Source organism: Astatotilapia calliptera, chromosome 20, assembly GCF_964374335.1.
Source record: "Astatotilapia calliptera chromosome 20, fAstCal68.1, whole genome shotgun sequence".
NCBI classification, from domain to species: domain Eukaryota; kingdom Metazoa; phylum Chordata; class Actinopteri; order Cichliformes; family Cichlidae; genus Astatotilapia; species Astatotilapia calliptera.
Window position 1 is genome coordinate 5,378,424 of NC_137441.1, and position 10,029 is coordinate 5,388,452.

The window sequence follows — 10,029 nt, forward strand, 5'->3', positions numbered from 1 at the left end:
CTCCAGGACCTGAAGATCAGTGAAGCACCAGCCAAACCAATCTTAATATTGGAACAATATTATAGTTTGATGTTGAATTTCCACCACCTTTGCACCAGTGGTTAATGTTGAAACAATAATAAACTCATGATTAAAAATCAACAGGACTTCACAGATATTTCAATCAATACTAAACCACTGCAAATTACCATCAATGTCTTTTTCAGAGGTTTATTATCTAAAAAAAAAAAAAAAAGGACACAATTTAACATGTCCAAAATAATATCTCTATAACATTGAGTGCCAGACCTGATCTAATAATAAAAAAAAAAAAGACATTTTTGCATCAATTAAGAAAACAGTTTATTTTATGAAAACATTTTTTTGTTAAATCTATTATTTACACAGTGTTTTCAGTTTACTCTGTGATGGGGCTGGACCCCCCAGGACCGTGACTCAGATGTTGCAGGACACTAAAAGCTGTAAGGCTTGCAAAGAAACAACAGAGAAGCACCTAGAAACACTGTGAGACTAGTTAACAGCACCCAGTGCAGGAGGAGTTTCAAGTGAAACCATTGTGAGACCTTCTCTCTTTAAATGCCCTCTTTTGCTTAGTCAGGCCCTTATTTTTTCCTCCCAGCCCAGTTAGGTCCAGAGGCCAGCTCAATTGTAATGGCAAAGGCCAGCATGCGACAGACTTGCACCTCCTGTGTGTTCCCTCCAATCAAAGAAAAGCCTTCCAGGTTTTGAATTAGTTTTTCTCTCTCTTCCTGATAATTTTGACAATGGAACAAAACATGTTTAATAGTTTACTACTACATTTCCCCATTTGATTTTTCCCTATAATGAACAGTGAACTGTTTAACCCAGTGTGTCCGAATCTGAATCGAGATATTGTCTCTTCTCTCCTGGTTCTCCTACTTTCCTTTGAATAGAATAAAACCATCTCCCTGTCCTCTCCTCCTCCCACCGATTTGCCATCTTTCCCTTGTTTTCTGTTTTACCATGCTCTTCATTTCAGCTTTGCCAATACTGACATTTAAATCAACTTGATCTCCTTTAGCAGCCTGCTTTGCAATTTTATCTGCCACCTCATTGCCAATAACACCATAATGTGCTGGTATCCATACGAATTTAACTATCAGTCCCATTATATTTATTCTGTAGATTGTCTGTAAAATCTCAATTAAAATGTCTGGTCTGGCATCTGAATGACTTATCCAAGCTGGTCAATGATGAACTAGAGGGAACAGATTATTGTCCATAATGGCTTGTTATCCTCCACCCACTGAACAGCTAACAACAATGCCAACATTTCCCCTGTGCACACTGAAAGTCTATTATTGAGCCTTTTTCCAACCTTTATCTTCAATTCTGGAAAATTGAATGCCACACCCACTTGATTGCCTATATTTTTTGCTGCATCTGTATAGAGTTGTTCAAAATCATAAAATTGATTAATATAACCCTGCACTATATAGGAATTCAAAATAAATTCCTTGTCTTTGAAAACATGCGACACTGAAACCACCACGTGTGCTGCAGGCACTTTGGAAAATCTGATCACATTTCCACAGATAACCTAAGCAAGGATCTATAATCCAAAAATAATAGAAAAATGATTAAATATTTTTAAAAAAAGACCAGTAGAAAGTTACAACACTGGAACAAATTTATGACCAAAAACCTGAGGAGGTAAGACGATGGAGGGGATGGTTTCGGTTGCCGTGAGAAAGACAGTAGGCTGTATAGTTATCTCCCAGATCTGGTGTGATCCTAAAACTATACAAACTACTACCTCATTCCACAGCTCCCACTTTCTCCCTCAGTCCACCCCGGTCATATATTAACTTTATATGAGCATAATAAACATGGCCCTGCACTCTTGGAAACAGGACAGATGACCGGTCTTCAGAAAATCCTGCAGCCTTCTTCCCAGAAGCTCTTTGTTCTTGAGGATAGGTAGGCATCTCCCAGGACAAACCTAGGAGAAATTTAAAAAAAAAAGTAGTAATAATAATAATAATACTACTACATCTTTAAATGATCACAACCAACAAAACCTGAACAAAACAAAAAGCATCAAAGAAGAGTCAAATAAGATGTGGGAGATGTTATGACGCATCATTTGAAGGCCAGCAGAAGGTGACATTAGATGTGCTGCTAATAAAACGTGTGAATTAAGGTATTTGTTTGCGGTACCTTTTAAACTCATCTTTGCTGATACTGTGTTTGAATATTATCACATGTATCTGCACTGCATAGGCTCAGGAGGGCATTTCCTGTTCTACATGCAATATATTTTTACAAAGCAAGAAACTTCTTCCTGACAGTGAGATACGAGAACAATGACAGCGAGCAGATGTGGGGAAAAAACAAACCCCAAAACAGTCAAACAGGGTTTTTAACATTGCTTCTCTGATTGTTTAGTGAACTTCTGTCATTGTCACTGAACCCTGGTAGATATACAAGATATTAAATGGTGGATGGCTCAGAAATTCCTGCAGCTAAAGAGGAGATCATTACCTGCCCTCACAACCATGTCAGAAATGACACTTTCCAGTTGTTTTTTATTCAACAACTCAGTATGATTAACTCAATTTTATAAAAAACAAAATCTAGGGACAGCCATGCATGCATTAATCTCCTCAAGGTTAGATAATTGCACTTTATGACACACTTTCAGGCAATATAACATGAGGTTGCTCTGCTGACCATCCCACAGTCTTGGCTAAGAACCAAAGTGATTGGGCTTTTTCTATCAGGACACCCATCCTCTCCCTGAGGAGATCAGTTTGACGAGCACACTGTTATCTTTTATATCCGTCTTAAAGACATTTTTAAAGCAGGTTTTTATCTCTTTAGTGTCCATAATTGTTTTACCACCTCCTCTACATTTTTTATTTGTGCTTTTAAAATACCTGCATTTCATTTTTAACTGTCCTTATTTCCCCTTTTAACTCCTTCCTCTGCCATTATTGATGTTCACTTTTTCCACGTCATACATTTTTTATTTTCTCTGTCACATTATTCTTTACACATCAAAATCAACAGACATTGTGACGGTCCATCTGGATTTAAATGATAGATTCACACAGTTAACAGCGTGGAATAGTGGTCAAAGTTTTAGTCATTTTTGATGGGTCACATCACACTGGCCACTAATGAGTGGCATGACGGGAATCTGCAGTGTTTCTGGATGCAGCTGCTTTTTGAATTGAAAAAGGAAGAATGTGATACAACACCACAAACCTACAGCCGAAGCAAATCCAACATGCAAGCTTTTCCCCGTAACAAAAGCCTTTACGTTTTGCTATTTCTCTGTGGGCGCTATCCAAACACAGCCATTTCTAAACATCAATTTGTGTTATTATATTAATAAAACGCAAATGAAACCCTCAGCTTTCTGCCTGTGTGGTGTTCAGAGGTGATACTAAAGGTTTGGGTGGGCCCCCTGCAGATTTTCACACTTCAAACTGGTTAGTCTGATGTTTGGAATGACTGCAGTAAACGATGTGGAGTCACTATTTTAAACATGTACGCATAAAGTGTGTGCGGCAGAGAGTTAAACTAAAGCAGGGATCCCGTATCATTCTACATTATTAGGTGGCGCTAACATGCTAACCCGAGCACAGTCTCAGCCTCTGGAAACATCGGCTGCTTGGTTTACAGTAACCCTGTCCCCGTCAGAATCACAGCAGTATCTGTTAAAGGAGGATGGAAAGCAGCCACTGCCACCGTGTGTGGAATATTTATCTGAGCCTGCCTCAGAAGTAGCTAGCCCGCTGTTAGCTCACAAAGCTAGCTGACAGCTACCTCGAATTGGCGGTTCTCGACCTGCTGTCATATCCGCACCGCACGCGACAACACACACCTGCCTGTAGGCTCGGTACTTCCCCCCGTAACTAATCGAGTGTTTGGGTGCCGACCTACAGTAGTGGTTTACCTCAGAAGCCTCCCTGTAGCCTGGGTGGCCCCCCCATATCATCGTCGCCATCTTTCCGAGCGGAGCGGTTTGCAGCCAGCTGCTGATACGCACAAATATCGCGAGATTCATGTGTCGTGCCGGGATTTTTTATTTTTATTTTTTTTAACGCGTATATAATCCCTGAGCTTATAAAATATCAAGATTTCCCACTTTCAGGACTTCTTACTTCAGAGTGGGCGCCAATAATATGAAAATTTTGTGGGGGGGGGGTAAACTTCATAATAGATTTAGGCGATAGATTTAGTGGAGTCGTTTTTTTATGAAGTTCCAGTCTGAAAGTCACTGTTAAGCATAAATTAGCAGAATGCTAGAAAATTAAATTAAAATTTTATGTCTAGAAGACAGTGTAAATAATAATTTTAAGCGCTTAGTTCTATCATGAGCGCCCTCTGCCGCTCTCCAACGTGAATTGCAGCCAATTTCTACATAACGGGAGTCAAAGGAAGTGGAGTCACTCTCGATAGATTGGCTCCGATTTTACATACATCTTCAGCAGAGGTGCTTTTTACTTCTTTATTTAAAGAATTTACACCTGGGTCATTTCTTATTAAGTCATTGGGAGGAGCCAGCGAAGTAGTAGCACACCAAGAAGAGCGCATCTACTGATCGTGAAGATTTTGAAACTTAAATTTCAAAGCCGTAACACACATCTGCGAGTACTGAGAAAATTATTTTAACACAGAAGGAATTACATCTAGAAGTTTGTTTTCTTAAATATAAATATGGATAAAAAGGATAAGGTTGAACTTTTTTCTTTGACCAACCAAAACAATATGACAGGACCCTTTAAAGCAGGGGTGGGGAACTCCAGGCCTCAAAGGCTGGTGTCCTGCAGGTTTTAGATGTGTCAGTGATTCAACACAGCTGATTCAGATGGCTACATTACCCTACTCACCATATCTTGAAGTACTCCAGATGGCTGGTAATGAACTAATCATTTGATTCTGGTATGTTGACCCTGGATGATATCTAAAACTGCAGAACACCGGACCTTGAGGCCTGGAGTTCCCCACCCCTGCTTTACAGGTTATCCAAAGTGGACTTTTTGAAGTTTCCTCCAGTGAATCATCAGTGTTTTTTTTTTCTTTTTAAAATCCCTCTACATCACAGACATTACATTGGTGCAAATTTTGCTATTAAAATCCCTCAAAAATTCAATGAATGAAGACACAGGACACAGGAAATACTTTTTTTTACTAAAAGAATAAATTTTATTTCAGCACTGTAAGTCATTTCCCAACCAGTACAAACATGACTGCCATCTTTGTCTCTTTCTGAACCATTCCTCCCCTGCCTCTGTGAGATCAGACCACCAACAGCCAGACAAATTAAAAACAAAAGAACAAAAAAAACTTTCTCTCACCTTTCCACAAACCGTCTGGTGCTTCCATAATGCTAACAATGATGACAAATTATACCAACCATAATTATAACAGCAATAATGATGATGATAATATTTCTATAACAATAATATTATGGATAAATTTTAACCCTTTTTTCGCTGCACAGGTAGTTTTTGGGTGGTTCCGGGTACTGATGCGTTGACCGATGTGATGTGAAACGGCCCCCAACTTGACGGGGACTTGGCCACGAAGGGAGGGAGGTGGAAGGGGGGGACAGGTTATTCTGAACCTTCTGGGGGGCTGTTGAGGGGGGGAGAGTGGCAGTGTAGAGAGAGACAGAAATTAGGGACCCTTATTCAAACCGGACAAGAATGCTGTGAGATTTCCTGGACAGATACAACCCAACCGATGACTCCTTTCTGTATGACAGAAGATAATACTGTTTCATTTCTACAATAATACATGCACACACTCCTGTTCCGGGGCTTTTGCTTCTCTTCAGAGGATGCTCCCGTTTTCGTGGGCAGAGAGGTGGGGGTTACTTTTAACCAGCTTTATGACACAAATACTATCATTTCAGTCAGAGAGCAAGAATTTTCCTCACAGCGCTTCAGCTGAGACGGTTTAAACCTCCTGATTTAAATCAGAAACTGGAAATAAAATTTTATGATGATCAAAGCGAGATGTAAGCCATGGATTGGAATTTGTTAACTAGGACTGCAGCTAAGGCTTGCTTTATTGATTCCTTCAAAATAAAACCGCTTTTAGCAGAGAAAATGTCTTAAAATTGCTTCTTTTTATTTGAACAAAAGCCTCTAAACCAATAAATGCCCTAACTAAGATGGAAAATAATTTTTATTCACTATAAAAACAGGATGTTGACTATGGACTGGGATTAACTAACAAGTTCTGCAACTTGCAATGATTTTCACTACTGATGTCAAAAGTAACAGACAGCATCTTAAAATCTCTTATTTTTGTCAGACCAACTGTCTAAAATTTATATATTTAGCCTAAATCATATCCGATCATGAAGTCAATGATGCAGCTAACAATTCCTTTAAATATAACTTAATGATTGCACTAAAATGTGCCAGGAAGTAGCTGTATTTTCTGCAGCTCGATGAGACTAACGTCAATTAGCTTGTTATGGTTTAAACGTACAAATGTCAGAATAAAACACTAATTTCCACCAAGAGATCGGCCCTACATCTACCAAATATGCATTCTGATTTTTAGTAAGTGACAGAAAATTGCTCATCTTGCAGCAGCAAAACGGCATAATTAAAATCGCAAGTTCAAGTCCACAAAACTATGAGATTCTATCAAATTATTTTGTATGAGAAGCCCGAAAGCTCTGAAAGCAGATCCTCATGGCTAAAATGTTTATTTCCTTGATGTGAATAAATCTCCTGGATGGTCGATCAATCTCAGATTCGCACTGTGAGGAAAACTGTCTCTCTTTCCTCCGCCTCAGTGCCCACGTACAGCATGAAAAGACCCGCTCAGCTCAAGTCCTGGGAGCTAAAAGACAATGTTTTGAAGAAGAAGAAGAAGAAGAAAAAAAAAAGCAATAGAGGGTGCCAAGAAGCTCGGCGTGACAGAGAACATATTTGTCAGGTGTCGTTCCTTCTTCCCGTGTGTGTGGTTACTTGTAATAATTTGATGTGATAGGAGCAAGTGGAGCAGTTCACACCGCCTAAAACTTCACCATGAGGAGCGAGCGGGAGATTTTGATGAGACGCTCACTCGCCGCCCGGTCCGTCTGCATCTCCACGAAAACCACAGTATGAAAAACAACAAAAATAAAAATGAAACACCACACCGTTACCTCACAGATCTGTCGGATAAATCACACGTGCTGTAATGTCATTATACATATAATCATCAGAAACTTATTACTCAGGGTGGAGGGGCGGGGAGCTGTCAATGTTGGGCAGGGGGAGGGGCTATAGAGGAGCTTGTTTTTGGGGGGGCGGTGGGATAGACGGGGATACTAGGTGTACTTTGGTTCTCAGGTGTTCACAAGAGATATTTCGCTGCTTTGTGCAAGGGCGCAGAGTTGAGCTTTGATTAACGACGAAGAGCGAAAACTCGTTATCGGGGATAATATGAGAATCGAACATAGTGCAGACGACGATTTTCAATCCGAAAAAACGGGCAATATTTACTTACGTACAATAATAAAACGGTGAAGTGGTCTACAGATGCCATATAAAATACAGGTAAGGAAAATGGCGATCGTTACAGTTCAAATCTCTAGGTTGGCTAAGCGTATTTCAGTACTAACTGAAGCGATGGTAGAAGGATTAGATTAGAAGATGTAATAACATTAAAAATAGTAAGAAAAAACACATTTTGCACAATTGAATAAAACAGTTTTGATTTTTTTTTCAGATTTTTTTTAAATCCACTCTGGCTAGATACATACAGAAACTGATTATCAACGTTAATATAACCTTTACTGTTAGTTGGGTTGATTAAGGGGGCGGGGCAGCCCGAAGAGAAAAAGAGAAAAAATAAAAACGGCCAATAGAAACGGTCCTAAAGGGGCTAACGGAGCGGCAGAGAAGGAGGTGAAAGGAAACTGAGATACAGTGGGAGGAGGACAGGGGTGGGATTAACCTGTGTGGAGGATATCTGTGTGCGTGTCTGCAGTGGGCTTGATTTATGTGTGTATGTGTCTGTGTGTGTTTTCGTGGATGTAAGTACTCTACAAGGAGGCCGAGGAAAAATTTGAGGGTGGGAGAAAAGAATAAATGGATGAACAGCGAGAAGAAGTGTCATAGCAGGGGCGGGTTAGAGGATAACAAGCATAAAAATCACTGATCAAATACCTATCAAACTAAAACAGACGAGGACAAAAGAGGGACACTACATCATGTGTTGTGTTGACTTTTTTTTTCTTTTTTTTTTCCAAACTACCTACTGTGTAACTCAGGATTTAACATCTATATATCCGTGTGTTTATTATGTGCGTGTATTCTAAAAATGTGTCAGTGTGCGCGTGTTTCTCCAATCTGTGTCCATGCAGCAAAAACTTGAACGTGAATGTGGGATTTATTTATTTTTTCTTCCTCCTCGCGGTCAGTAGAAAGTGTTACCAAAAAAGATCTCCGATGAACTGACGACCACTCCACTGGGAACTGAAACTGCACGAAAAGAAATCACTTCAGCACGAAAGCAGAGAGAATGCCGCTGGTAACAAATCAACTGATTCCTCTGTGTGTGTGTTTATGTATTGTGAACGTGTGTGTGTGTGTGTGTGTGTGTGTAACTGTTATCTGGCGAGCGAATCGAGAGAGGGCATCAAATACCAGGTCACACTCTGGATCGCCGCAGAAAAGCCATCTTCTAACAATGTACTGCTGTAATACACGTATTTGTAGTAATGTCAAAAGTTGAAAGCAGTTAAGTATATGACTCCTAGTAATTCTAGACTTAGTATTTCGGCCAGTGGAGCTATATTCTCTAGCCTAGTCTTGATGTCTGTTTTACAGTCCTGTGTTAAGCCCCGACACTGTTTACCTACTCTCAACCTAAGAACACCTAAAGTGCTCGTAGATCCCTACCCATTAACGGCTAACTAGTCCGAACCTTTTTTTGATTTCATTTGGTGTTGGTGTAAGAGGCGGCGGCGTGGCCTCGGCGGGCCTACGCTCACGGCTGGGTCGACTGTCAGCGTGTCACTGTAAATGGCTGAGTTCATAACAGAGGGGATGTCTGACGCGACTACATTAACACTTATATATATTTATATATATAGTCAGGGTCTTCTGTTTCCTTCAAAAAACAAAAAAGAAACGAAAAAAGAAAGAAAAAAAAAGCATTTCATAGGAGCTTTTTTCTTCCGTGTTAAATTTTGTGGCACACGATGAAGCGCAAGTCATCAATGTAGTAAGAAAATAAGGTGCTTCTTTGCTGACTTGCCCTTTTTTCCATGTGACGAGTTTATTTCAGCCTCTCTACGTACGTTTTAGAGAGATTACAACGACCATGGCCAGCATCTCTCAGGCAGTATCTGTCGCTCTACTGCTTTGACGTTTGCAGTTGTGCTACAGCTAATCGTTAAGAAGGTACATGCTTGTATTTCCTTTGTCAGATGAGACGTTACTGTGTGTGTGTGGAGGTGGGGGACACATTTCATTCTCTACAAACATAAATGCTCTAATAAAACATTTCCTAGAAGTCTCAGATTGTGAGCGGCACGCTCGGGGGTCCGCCACGAGGCCTCCCTCTCCCCTGTCAAGTGACGATGCGGTCCAGCCCGTGAAGGCTCGCGCCACGCTCGGCTGAGGCGCTTCAGGGGCAGGGAAGTGCTTCCTGCTGGTCTAAAGTGACACACCGGAGCTTCGCCGAGCAGCGGCTCTCAGTGTCGGGCATTCGTAATGACAACAGCTGCTCAATCTTTTGAGGCTTTGCTGCCACGCCCCTTTTATATCACATGTGTCTTATGAAAATACACTTTGGAAATAGTTTTTAAGAAATCTGAAATGATTCCCAGGATCTCCTCGACGTGGACGATCAAGACTCCTTTTAGCTTCATAGCAAAGTGAATGTATGAGGGCAGTCTGAGGGGAACTCTGCCTGGCAGCAGTCGCCCAAAAACCTCACCGCTCATTTCCATCTTTTACTGGACAGTTTCCATTCCTACGTTTTTGGCCTTTAACTGAAGAAGGTGCCTCAGAGAGGTTGTCATTTCTATATCAACTGTTAGAG

The 10,029-nt window shown here is 40.6% G+C and overlaps 1 long non-coding RNA gene across 1 annotated transcript; it reads right to left on the bottom strand.

Annotated features, from left to right (window-relative positions):
• Nucleotides 1-317: 317 nt before the first annotated feature.
• Nucleotides 318-4,031, bottom strand: LOC145422867 (uncharacterized). The gene is made up of 2 exons (XR_013904074.1): nt 3,926-4,031; nt 318-1,963 (listed from the first exon to the last, which is right to left on the bottom strand). It is a non-coding gene; the product is annotated as an uncharacterized LOC145422867 (long non-coding RNA).
• Nucleotides 4,032-10,029: the final 5,998 nt, after the last annotated feature.